The following is a 12,939-nucleotide window of genomic DNA, read 5'->3' on the forward strand; positions in this document are numbered from 1 at the left end:
TAATTTTGTCCAGGGGATGAATAAGGTCTTGACTTACTCAGTAAGAGTAGTGTTGGAGGCGAGGGGCTCACAGGGAAATTGGGGTGTTCAGGATTACAAAATCAATAGGCTGGTATTTGCATCCAGATCAATGTACCATGTGAGGCAAGGCCAGGAAAGGAAGGGCAAGGGTGGAGGGCAGGAAGTAATGGGCATGTAGGAGTAAACTTTGCACATGCACGTCTGTGGGAATAGAATTCCACTAGGATGGCCGGGCGCGATGGCTCAAGCCTGTAATCCCAGCACTTTGGGAGGCCGAGATGGGTGGATCACGAGGTCAGGAGATCGAGACCATCCTGGCTAACACAGTGAAACCCCGTCTCTACTAAAAACTACAAAAAACTAGCCGGGCGAGGTGGCGGGTGCCTGTAGTCCTAGCTACTCGGGAGGCTGAGGCAGGAGAATGGCGTAAACCCGGGAGACGGAGCTTGCAGTGAGCCGAGATCCGGCCACTGCACTGCAGACTGGGCGACAGAGGAAGACTCCGTCTCAAAAAAAAAAAAAAAGAGAATTCCACTAGGATAGACCAAATCTTGAGCTTGGAGGAAAGTGAAATTAATTTAGCAGATGGTAAAATATTGACCCAAGGTTAACTATGCAAATTACAATACAGGCAAGGGACAAGAATCAACGAGATCCAAAAAAGCAGCAGTATGGTGGCCTGAGGTGAAAGCAGTTTTACATCTCTTAAATTAAATGGCCTCTGATTTCTAGTTTCAAGCATATACTCAACAATGTGCCTTGTGTAGATTCCAGAATTTCATACACACACACAAAAAAATGAGTAAACTCTATGAGGAGTACAGCAATGAAGGAGACCTTGGCCATGAAGAAGGATCCCCTGGCTGAGTAGGTAGAGATGTGTCTGTGAAAACAGAGCCAGGCCAAGCATAGCGGCTCATGCCTGTAATAAGAATAATGACAGTTTTTGTTTCTTTTTTCTTTATTTTTGAGATGCAGTGTGACTCTATTGCCCAGGCTGGAGTACAGTGGCATGATCTCAGATCACTGCAACCCCTGCCACACAGGTTCAAGCAATTCTCTCACCTCAGCCTCCTGAGTAGCTGAGATTACAGGCGCCTGCCACTGGGCCTGGCTATATTTTGTATTTATTTTTGTTTTTGTTTTTTTGAGACGGAGTCTTACTCTGTTGATCAGGCTGAAGTGCAGTGGCACGATCTCAGCTCACTGTAAGCTCCACCTTCCAGGTTTACGCCATTCTCCTGCCTCAGACTCCTGAGTAGCTGGGACTACAGGTGCCCGCCACCATGCCCGGCTAATTTTTTTTTGCATTTTTATTAGAGATGGGGTTTCACTGTGTTAGTTAGGATGGTCTCGATCTCCTGACTCATGATCTGCCCATCTCAGCCTCCAAAATTGCTGGGATTATAGGCATGAGCTACCGCGCCCATCCTAAATTTTGTATTTGTAGTACAGACAGGGTTTCACCATTTTGGTCAGGCTGGTCTTGAACTCCTGACCACCAGCATCGGCCTCCCAAAGTGCTGGGATTACAGGCATGAGCCACCATGCCCAGCCCCTTCTTACTATTAACTCATTATTGTGACAGTTGACAACAATGAAAAATCTTAAAATCATTACAATTATTATTAAAAAAAAACTTACTGCAAAGGTTGTGTTTTCTACATAAACCATGGGCTTATCTATCCATGTATTCATGCACACACATCCCATCACAGCATTACACGCATGGGGGCACGCACCTCTAATCCCAGCTACTCGAGGGGCTCAGGCAAAAGAATCACTGTAACCCAGCAGGTAGAGGCTACAGTGACAAAAAACCCTACTATTGCCTGAGTGACAGATGGAAACTGAACTAAAAATAAATAAATAAATAAATAAAATCAATGATGTGAAAAAGCATCCTGTTCCACTGCTGTGTATCTTCACTTTCCGTTCCATTCCAAGTCATTAAAAGTGCAGAGTCTAGCTGGGCACAGTGGTTCAGGCCTGTAATCCCAGCACTACGGGAGGCTGAGGTGAAAAAACGCAAGGCCAGGAGTTCCTGACCAGCCTGACCAACATGGTGGAACCCGATCTCCACTAAGAATACAAAAAAATTAGTCAGTCATGGTGGCGGGCGCCTGTAATCCCAGCTACTCGGGAGGCTGAGGTGGGAGAATTGCTTGAACCCGGGAGGCCGATGTTGCAGTCAGCTGAGATCCCATCACTGCACTCCAGCTTGGGCAACAAAGTGAGACTCCATCTCTAAATAAAGAAATAAAACAAGGCCGGGCGCGGTGGCTCAAGCCTGTAATCCCAGCACTTTGGGAGGCCGAGACGGGCGGATCACGAGGTCAGGAGATCAAGACCATCCTGGCTAACCCGGTGAAACCCCGTCTCTACTAAAAAATACAAAAAACTAGCCGGGCGAGGTGGCGGGCGCCTGTAGTCCCAGCTACTCGGGAGGCTGAGGCAGGAGAATGGTGTAAACCCGGGAGGCGGAGCTTGCAGTGAGCTGAGATCCGGCCACTGCACTCCAGCCCGGGCGACAGAGCGAGACTCCGTCTCAAAAAAAAAAAAAAAAAAAAAGAAATAAAACAATTAGCCACATGTGGTGACACATGCCTATCACTCAAGCTCTTTGGGAGACTAAAGTGGGGATTACTTGAGCCCAGGAATTTTGGGTCGCTGTAAACTCTAAATTGTGCCATTGTACTCCATAACGAAGCCACAGAGCGACATTTTCTCTCTCTCTCCTTTATTTTGTTGAGATGGAGTCTCGCTCTGTTGCCCAGGCTGGAGGTGCAGTGGCACAATCATGGCTTACTGTGACCTCCACCTCCCAGATTCAAGTGATTCTCCCGCCTTAGCCTCTTGAGTAGCTGAGATTACAGGCATGCGCCAGCACCCCCAACTCCTTTTTATACTTTTAGTAGAGATGAGGTTTCACCACGTGGGCCAGGCTGGTCTCAATCTCCTGACCTCAAGGGATCCACCCGCCTTGGCCTCCTATAGTGCTGGGATTACAGGCGTGAGCCACCACACCCAGACCAACATCCTGTCTCTTACAAAAAACAAAGTGCCAGGCGCAGTGGCTCAAGCCTGTAATCCCAGCACTTTGGGAGGCCGAGACGGGTGGATCATGAGGTCAGGAGATCGAGACCATCCTGGCTAACACGGTGAAACCCCGTCTCTACTAAAAAATACAAAAAACTAGCCAGGCAAGTTGGTGGTCGCCTGTAGTCCCAGATACTCAGGAGGCTGAGGCAGGAGAATGGCGTGAACCCGGAAGGCGGAGCTTGCAGTGAGCTGAGATCCAGCCACTGCATTCCAGCCTGGGTGACAGAGCGAGACTCCGTCTCAAAAAATAAAACAAAACAAAAAACAAACAAACAAAAAAAGTTTGAAGTCAGAGACATATTGATCTACTAGTGTGGCTTCAAATGTATTACCAAATCAGATACAAAATATCTCCCCTTATTGGTCTCCTTTTCCAGAATTTACCAGATATCTGTACATATTAATGTATGTATTTAGTAAGTATTTCTCTGATCTGGTCCACGAAGAGCTGACATCTAGATGTGGCCCCTGAACAATCCAGGCTGCCCAGCAGCACTGACACCACGGGGCCCACACCCCGTCTCCATCCATGTCTGGTGTGAGCCCTTCCCAGGCCCATGCCCAGTGCAGCCTCTTCCCAAGTTCACGTCACTGGGTCATAGGAGATGGAATCTCAGAGCAGATGAGAGGAAATGCTTCAGACTCAGAAAAGACTGGCTACTACAACACCTGGCATTTCAGAAAGGAAAGAGACAGATTAATCCCCAGAGGAACATCACTTCACCTGAGGAAGGGCCATGCCGGGCTCCTTTCCTTTCCTCTTCTCAGCTGCTTCCTCACGTAACATGAGTCTTTAGAAATCAATCCTGTATGTGACAAAAAAAATATGAAACTTCATGTAGAAATGACGGACTCCCTTCCTGTGACAAAAACACCCAGATAAGGGAGACCTCATCGTGTAGAAAGGCGGTCCTCTGAGGCTCACTGCACCAGAGATCATGCAGAGATAAGAAAACCTCACAGGAGACCTATAAGTGTACATTTGACCCCGGTCTTCAGATCTCACTCCCCTCCTGGACAAACCCCCACACACGAGGCAGCAGGGGTGAGCTGGGTTGGACTGATCTCCCCTTCAGGATACAGACTCATCCCTCATCAAACCCCATCCAGAGGACAGCCCCTCACGTCTCTGTGGATCACAGGCTGAGCTCAGCCCCCAGAAATGGAGGACACAGAGCTTCGATGCTCAATGCTGCACACAGATGACAAGCACCTGGGCCACTGCAGCTATTACTGAGGGTGGGCTCCATCCCTTCAGAATAAGAACCCCTGCTAAAGCAGCACAAAAGCTCTATTTGCAAAATGCTCTGCACTCTAATGTGAAGCCAGAGTTGAGTTCCACTCAGAGGGGGTGAGCCCAGCACAGCCCCACGTTCTGGCTCTGCCCTCCCCTTAGGGCCTTGTTCTCACCAGGATCCAGACAGTGGAAGTCAAAGGCGCAAAAATAATCACATAGAACAAGCAACGTGGACCAGAGGTGGGATGAAGGATGGGCTGTGTGAAAGGAAATAAATCTTCAAGCCCCCAAATCATTAAGTAAAAGGGAGAAGTCAAGCTGGGAGCCGCTTAGGGAACCAGACTGGCCTTCTATTCAAAGTCACCCCTTTGCTCCCTGATATAGATGCATATCTGAGCGCCTCCTTCGAAAGACTCATCAAAAACTCAAAAGAGGGGCCCAGAACATGGCTCATGCCTGTAATCCCAGCACTTTGGGAGGCTGATGCAATGAGCTGAGATCGTGCCACTGCACTGCAGCCTAGGCGACAAAATGAGACTTCATCTCAAAAACAAAAAAAAAGAAAAAAGAAAAGAAACTTAAAAGATTGCAACCATTTGTGCCTCATTTATCTGTGACCCAGAAGCCACCTCCCTGCTTGAACCCGGGAGAAGGAGGTTGCAGTGAATCAGGATCTGTAGGGTCCATCAGTACAGGGCTTAGCATGTGTTCTCCCTGTGTGCAGAGATGAGAGATTGTAATAAAAAAAGACAAAACAAAGAGATAAAGAGAAAGCAGCTGGGAGTGGGGACCACTACTATTAAGACGCGGAGACCGGTATGGCCCCGAACGCCTGGGCGCGCTGATATTTACTGCATACAAGACAAGGGGGCAGGGTAAGGAAGATGAATCTTCTAAGTGACTGACAAGGTGAAGTAAGTCACATGATCACAGGACAGGGGCCCCTTCCCTCTTAGGTAGCTGAAGCAGAGAGAGAAGGCAGCATATATCAGCGTTTTCTTCTCTGCACTTACAAGAAAGATCAAAGACTTTTAAGACTCTCACTATTTCTTCTACCGCTCTCTACTACGAACTTCAAAGAGGAACCAGGAATACGGGAGGAACATGAAAGTGGACAAGGAGCGTGACCACTGAAGCACCAGAGGGAGGGGTTTAGGCCTCCGGATGACTGCGGGCAGGCCTGGATCATATCCAGCCTTCCACAAGGAGCTGGTGGAGTAATGTTCCCTGACTCCTGCAAGGAAAGGAGACTCCCTTTCGAGGTCTGCTAAGTAACAGGTGCCTTCCCAGACACTGGCGTTACCACTTCACCAAGGAGCCCTCAAGCGGCCCTGATGCGGGCGTGACAGAAGGCTCACCTCTTGCCTTCTAGGTCACTTCTCACTATGTCCCTTCCACACCTGACCCTATACCCACCGGTTATTCCTAGGTTATATTAGTAATGCAACAAAGAGAAATATCAAATTAAAAAGTAATTTATTATTCCTAGGTTATATTAGTAATGCAACAAAGAGTAATATTTAAAAAGTAATATTAAAAAGTAATATTAAAAGCTAATGATTAATAATGATTGATAATTGTTCATGATCATCTCTGTATCATGAATTTGTATTATGACTATTCTTATTCTAACTATTTTCTCTATTATACTGAAACAGTTTGTGCCTTCATTCTCTTGCCTCGGCACCTGGGTAATCCTCTGCCTACAGAGATCAAGCCACTGCACTACAGCCTGGGTGGGAAGAGCCAAACTCCAATATACACACACACACACGAAAGAATTTTAGAAGTGGCGTACCTTCTCAGTCCTTTCATGTATACATGCAAATTTCTATTTACATTATACATTACAACACTTACAAATAATATAATTTATCTCCCATATTTTAAATATGTGCTGTTATGTCTGACTAAGTCCCCGGAGGTACACAGTCACCCTCATCTGAGATGTGTAGGAATGTCTGGGGGTTTAGGAAGTCACTTATGGACATGTGAATGTGGGGATGCCTGTTTGATATCCCAGTAGAGAGCTGATGAGACAACTGGACACAGGATTGTAGAGCTCAGGGGAGAAACCTGCAAGGGACATGGAGCCGTGTAGGTGGGTTAAAGCTGTGAGATGATAAAGTTCAAGGTGATTTGAGTCTAACCTGCTGTTTTTGCTCTTCTTGGTTTTTTTTTTTTTTTAAAGTTCTGGAGGACTGGAATCCATTTAAAATTCGAGTTACGGCCGGGCGCAGTGACTCATGCTTGTAATCCCAGCACTTTGGGAGGCCAAGGGGATGAATCACAAGATCAAGAGATCAAGACCATCCTGGCCAATGTGGTGAAACCCCACCTCTATTAAAAATACAAAAATTGGCCGGGCGTGGTGGCTCAAGCCTGTAATCCCAGCACTTTGGGAGGCCAAGACGGGAGGATCATGAGGTCAGGAGATCGAGACCATCCTGGCTAACACGGTGAAACCCTGTCTCTACTAAAAACTACAAAAAAAAAAACCTAGCCGGGCGAGGTGGCGGTACCTGTAGTCTCAGCTACCCGGGAGGCTGAGGCAGGAGAATGGCATGAACCTGGGAGGCGGAGCTTGCAGTGAGCTGAGACCCGGCCACACCACTCCAGCCTGGGTGACAGAGCGAGACTCCGTCTCAAAAAAAAAAAAAAAAAAAAAATACAAAAATTAGCTGGGTGTGGCAGCATGCGCCTGTAGTCCCAGCTACTCGGAGGCTGAGGCAGGAGAATTGCTTGAACCCAGGATGGGGAGGCTGCAGTGAGCCAAGATCATGCCACTGTGTGGGGAAAAGAAAGAGAGATCAGACTGTTACTGTGTCTGTGTAGAAAAAAGTAGACATAAAAGACTCCATTTTGTTTTGTACTAAAAGCAATTCTTCTGCCTTGAGATGCTGTTAATCTGTAACCCTACCCCCAACCCTGTGCTCGCAGAAACATGTGCTGTGTTGACTCAGGGTTTAATGGATTTAGGGCTGTGCAGGATGTGCTTTGTTAAAAAAGTGCTTGAAGGCAGGATGCTTGGTAAAAGTCATCACCATTCTCTCATCTCAAGTACCCAGGGACACAATACACTGTGGAAGGCCACAGGGACCTCTGCCTAGGAAAGCCAGGTATTGTCCAAGGTTTCTCCCCATGTGACAGTCTGAGATATGGCCTCTTGGGAAGGGAAAGACCTGACTGTCCCCCAGCCCGACACCCGTAAAGGGTCTGTGCTGAGGAGGATGAGTGAAAGAGGAAGGACTCTTTGCAGTTGAGATAAAAGGAAGGCATCTGTTTCCTGCTTGTCCCTGGGAATAGAATGTCTCGGTGTAAAATCCGATTGTATGTTCTATTCACTGAGATAGGAGAAAACCACCTTATGGCTGGAGATGAGACATGCTGGTGGCAATACTGCTCTTTAATGCACCGAGATGTTTTTATACATCTCGCACATCAAAGCACAGCACCTTTCCTTAAACTTATTTATGACACAGAGATCTTTGTTCACATTTTCCTGCTGACTTTCTCCCCCATTACCCTATTGTCCTGCCACATCCCCCTCTCTGAGATGGTAGAGATAGTGATCATCCCGTCTCCAAGATGGAGACCCTTGTCTCTACCATCTCCAGTGCTGGCATGGGTCCTCTGTATGCTGAGCGCTGGTCCCCTGGGCCCACTGTTCTTTCTCTATACTTTGTCTCTGTCTCCTATTTTCTCAATCTCTCATCCAGCCTGATAAGAAACACACACAGGTGTGGATGGGCTGACCCCCTTGACCACTGCACTCCAGCCTGGGCAACAGAGCAAGACTCTGTCCTCAAAAAAAAAAAAAAAAAGGAAGTCTGGAGACACTATCCGCTTCCATCCATAGTGCAGACCCTGCTGGAGCCACTGTCGGGAAGAGTCCATGAAGACAGTAGCAGGGATGCATGTGGAACTGACTGTTGGAGAAAGAAACCTTCTATCTGTTGCATGTAAGAATGTGATTGGAGCTACAAGGGCCTCCTGGAGAATAAGCAGCTGCATTGAACAGGAAGAAGAAAGCAAGGGAGGAGAAGACAGCCTAGGAATGATTTGGGGGTATTCGCAAATATTTGAGACTGAGCTAACATTAATCTGTTGTGACATTCTGGATGTGCTGGACAAACCCCTCATTCCAGCAGCTAACACTGGCGAGTCCAAGGTTTTCTATCATAAAATGAAAGGGGACTACACAGGTATCTGGCAGAATTTGCCACAGGAAATGACAGGAAGGAGGCTGCGGAGAATAGTCTAGTGGCTGATAAAGCTGCTAGTGATACTGCATTGACAGAACTTCCACCAACTCGTCCTATCTGCTTAGGTCTTGCTCTCGATTGTTTTATATTCTACTAGGAAATTCTTAATTCCCCCAACCATGCCTCAGGTTGGCAAAGGTTGGATACGCTGAGTGGAGAAAGCTATAAGGACTCTACACTTATCATGCAGTTGTTTCGTGATAATCTGACACTATGTACTTCGGACATGCAGGGTAACAGAGAAGAGCAGAATAAAGAAGCTCTGCAGGACGTGGAAGACTCAAATTAGTGAGCCATAGAAGGCAACAAGAGAAACTGCGACCACCCGAGCCCTCCCCATTCCACCCCTTGGAAACTCCCCACTGTCACCAAGAACCACTAAATCTGACCTTTACATTTGGTCTCAGAATTTGGTTCCTGCCCTGTTGGGTTTTGTTTTGTTTTGTTTTGTTTTCACAGTTTTCAAAAGTTCTTAAAGGCAAGAGTGAATTTCTGTGGATTTTACTGGTCCCAGGTTTTAGGTTCTTTAAGACACTAACCGAACTACATACAGGCTTCTTCACCATTACTGTGTTGTCTCCGTGCCAGATGTGGCAAAATCACTGCTAGAAATGGAAATGACATTTGAAAGCCATTAGACCTCTAGGTGAGGCAAGCACCTAAGAGAGAGGTTAATCACACGATAGAGGCATAAGTGATATCGGTTTCTATTTTTCTAATGGCTTAAACTGCATTTTATACCAATGTCTGAAAGTAATTGGGTGTTAGCTTGAGACAGTTAGAGGTTGTTTGGGGAAGGAGTTTGTTGTAATGGTTTTGCTGTAAAAAATGTTTCAAACTCTGCTGAAATGTTGCTGAAAAGCATGGTGCTGGTAACAGTTCAACAGTCCATGGCTGCTCATTCTTGCCTACTTTACGCTCCCACTGAAGCAGGTTAGTGTTGAAGGTGGTATGGAGAAGCCAGCATGGCTGTTCAATGCTTTGTTCTTCTCCTTTCCCCTCCCCCTACCTCCTTCCCCTCACTCCTCCCCTCCTTCACTCACTCAACCTCTTTTGTTCAGTATGTCTAACTTGAGGGTAATCTGTACTACTGGATATCTGACTGCAGCCACAGATACAGAATCCGTATTGTTCTTACTAAAACACAGCATGGAAGTAACATTAAACTTAAGTGAAACAAAACTAAATTAAAAATGTCAGACTAAAAAAAAAAAAAAATTTCAGTTAAAACTAAGCACTACCCTCTCCCAGAAGAAAAGCCACACACTGTACTTTGTCAGTCATTTCAGGGGTCAGTGTCACTCTGACTGAGCTTTCCTGGTCTTATTCCTCACCTCTATGTTATCCTGAGAAGCTCTGAGGTGAGGAGGAAGGAGGTGTGGCTGATTCCCATGTGACGGCCTGGAAGGCCCAGTAGGCCCAGTGGTCTTCCTCCACTGGAAAGTTCCAAAACAAGCCAGGAGTGTGGCTCACCCCTGTAATCCCAGCACATTGGGAGGTTGAGACAGGCAGATCACTTCAGCTCAGAAGTTTGAAACCAACCTGGGCAACATGGTGAAACCCCATCTCTACCAAAAATACAAAAGATTAGCCATACTTCCTGGCACACATCTGTGGTCCCAGTTACTTGGGAGGCTGATGCAAGAAGATCACTGGAACTTGGGACACAGAGGTTACAGTGATCCAAGACTGTACCACTGCATTCCAGCCTAAGTAACAGAATGACATGCCACTTTGGAAAAAAAAAAATGCCAAAACCATCTTGTATATTCTTGAGCAAAAAAAACTTCTTTTGAAGTCTAAGGTTCCGATGGCATCAATCCCAAACATGTAATTACTCACTCCCAGAAAGTCACAGAAATATGTTGAAAATATACACACTGTGAACACAGAGTTGCAGGTGTTTAAAACACTGAAAAAGGGGCAGCTGTAGAAATGAGATCTGAGCAAATGTTTTCTTCATGAACACACGGGCTCTGCTAAACCAAGGTTCAAAGTCAGTCCAGCCCATCCTTTAACATCTGCCTAAAATATTATGGACCAGAGGGACTTAAATTCATTACGTTACAAATAGAGGAAGCAACATGTCATCACTTCATCATCACATCCAATCAACTCACCCCTCATCTACACCCACGGTCCCTCTTTGTCTTCATTACTGTTTCCCTCCCTCATTCTGTATACAGTTGTCATTCTCATCTTCTCTCAGATTAGAATTAGCCAGGCATGGTAGCACATGCCTATCATCCTGGCTCCTTGAGAGGCTAATATGGGTGTCACTTGAGCCCATGAATCCGAGGCCACTGTAAACTAGAATTGTGCCATTGCACTCCAGACTGGGCCCCAGAGTGACACCTTGTCTCTTAAATAAGGAAGTTTGGAATCAGAGACATATTGGCTCACTAGTGTAGCTTCAAATGCGTTACAAAATCAGACAAAAATATCTTCCCTAGTTTGTCTCCTTTCCCAGAATTTACCAGATACCAATGCACATTAACATGCTGAAGGGGGCCTGCCCCTCCACACCTGTGTGCATTCCTCACAAGATGGAAATAAGAGACTGAGAAAAGAAATAAGACACAGGGACAAAGTATAGAGGGAGAAGAGTGGGTCCAGGGGACCGGCGCTTTGCAAGTAAGACCTGCATTGGCCTCAGCCTCTGAGTTCCCTCAGTATTTATTGATCACTATCTCTACTATCTCAGTGAGGGGGATGTGGCAGGATTATAGGGTAATGGTGGGGAGAGGGTCAGCAGGAAAAGACTTGAGCAAAGGACTCTGGGTCATAAATAAGTTTAAGGAAAGTCGCTGTGCCTGGATGTGCACACAGGCCAGATTTATGTTTGACTTTACACGAACATCTCAGTGCAGTAAAGAGCAGTATTGCCACCAGCATGTCTCACCTCCAGCCATAGGGCAGTTTTCTCCTATCTCAGTAAATAGAATATACAGTCAGGTTTTACACCAAGACATTCCCTTCCCAGGGACGAGCAGGAGACAGATGCCTTCCTCTGATCTCAACTGCAAAGAGGCCTTCCTCTTTCACTCATCCTCCTCAGCACAGACCCTTTATGGGTGTCGGTAAGGTCTTTCCCTTCCCATGAGGCCGTATCTCAGGCTGTCTCAGTGGGGGAAAACTGGACAATACTCAGGCTTTCTTGAGCAGAGGTTCCTGCTCCTTTCTGCAGTGCATTGTGTCCCTGGTTAATCGAGAATGGAGAATGGGCCGGGCGCGGTGGCTCAAGCCTGTAATCCCAGCACTTTGGGAGGCCGAGACGGGTGGATCACGAGGTCAGGAGATCGAGACCATCCGGGCTAACACGTTGAAACACCATCTCTACTAAAAAATACAAAAAACTAGCCGGGCGAGGTGGCGGGCGCCTGTGGTCCCAGCTGCTCGGGAGGCTGAGGCAGGAGAATGGCGTAAACCCGGGAGGCGGAGCTTGCAGTGAGCTGAGATCCGACCACTGCACTCCAGCCTGGGAGACAGAGCGAGACTCCGTCTCAAAAAAAAAAAAAAGAGAATGGAGAATGGCGATAGCTTTCACAAACCATACTGACTGCAAGAACGTTTTAAACAAACCACATCTTGCACAGCCCGAGATCCATTAAATCTTGATTCAATACACACGTTTCTGTGAACACAGGGTTGGGGCTAAGGTTACAGATTAACAGCATCTGAAAGCATAAGAATTTTTCTTAGTACAGATCAAAATGGAGTTTCTTATGTCTTCCTTTTCTACACAGACACAGTAACAGTCTGGTCTTTTTTTTCCCCACAATGTATAATTTTCATATACAGTTTCTCTGATCTGGTCCACAAAGAGCTAAATGTGCACCCAGCTGTGGCCGCTGAACAATCCCTGCCGCCCAACATCACTGACAGCACGGGACCCTCACCCTGTCTCCATCCATGTCTGGTGTGAGCCCTTCCCAGGCCCATGCCCAGTGCCACCTCTTCCCAAGCTCATTCACTAGGTTATAGGAGATGGAATTTAAGACAAGATGACAAGGACTGAGAAAAGTCTTGGGTGAGTGCAAGCAAATGTGTGAGGCAGGACGCTTCAGACTCACAGAAGACTGGCTACTACAATGCCTGGCATTTCAGAAAGGAAAGAGACAGCGGAATCCACCGAGGAATCTCACTCACCTGAGGAAGAGCCATCCCTGGATCCTTTTCTTTGCTCTTCTTGGTGGCTTCCTCACGTAACATGAGTCTTTGGAAATCCTGTGTGTGAAAAAACATCAGAGATTTAATGTTTAGAAACCACTCACTCCTTTCCTGTGACAAAACACACACACGGGGGAGACTTCT

At 46.8% G+C, this 12,939-nt stretch overlaps 1 pseudogene; it reads left to right on the forward strand.

The window, feature by feature from the left end:
• The first annotated feature begins 8,255 nt into the window (after positions 1 to 8,255).
• On the forward strand, positions 8,256 to 8,914 carry LOC104672723 (annotated as a pseudogene).
• The last annotated feature ends 4,025 nt before the right edge of the window (positions 8,915 to 12,939 follow it).

Source organism: Rhinopithecus roxellana, chromosome 12 (assembly GCF_007565055.1).
Source record: "Rhinopithecus roxellana isolate Shanxi Qingling chromosome 12, ASM756505v1, whole genome shotgun sequence".
NCBI classification, from domain to species: domain Eukaryota; kingdom Metazoa; phylum Chordata; class Mammalia; order Primates; family Cercopithecidae; genus Rhinopithecus; species Rhinopithecus roxellana.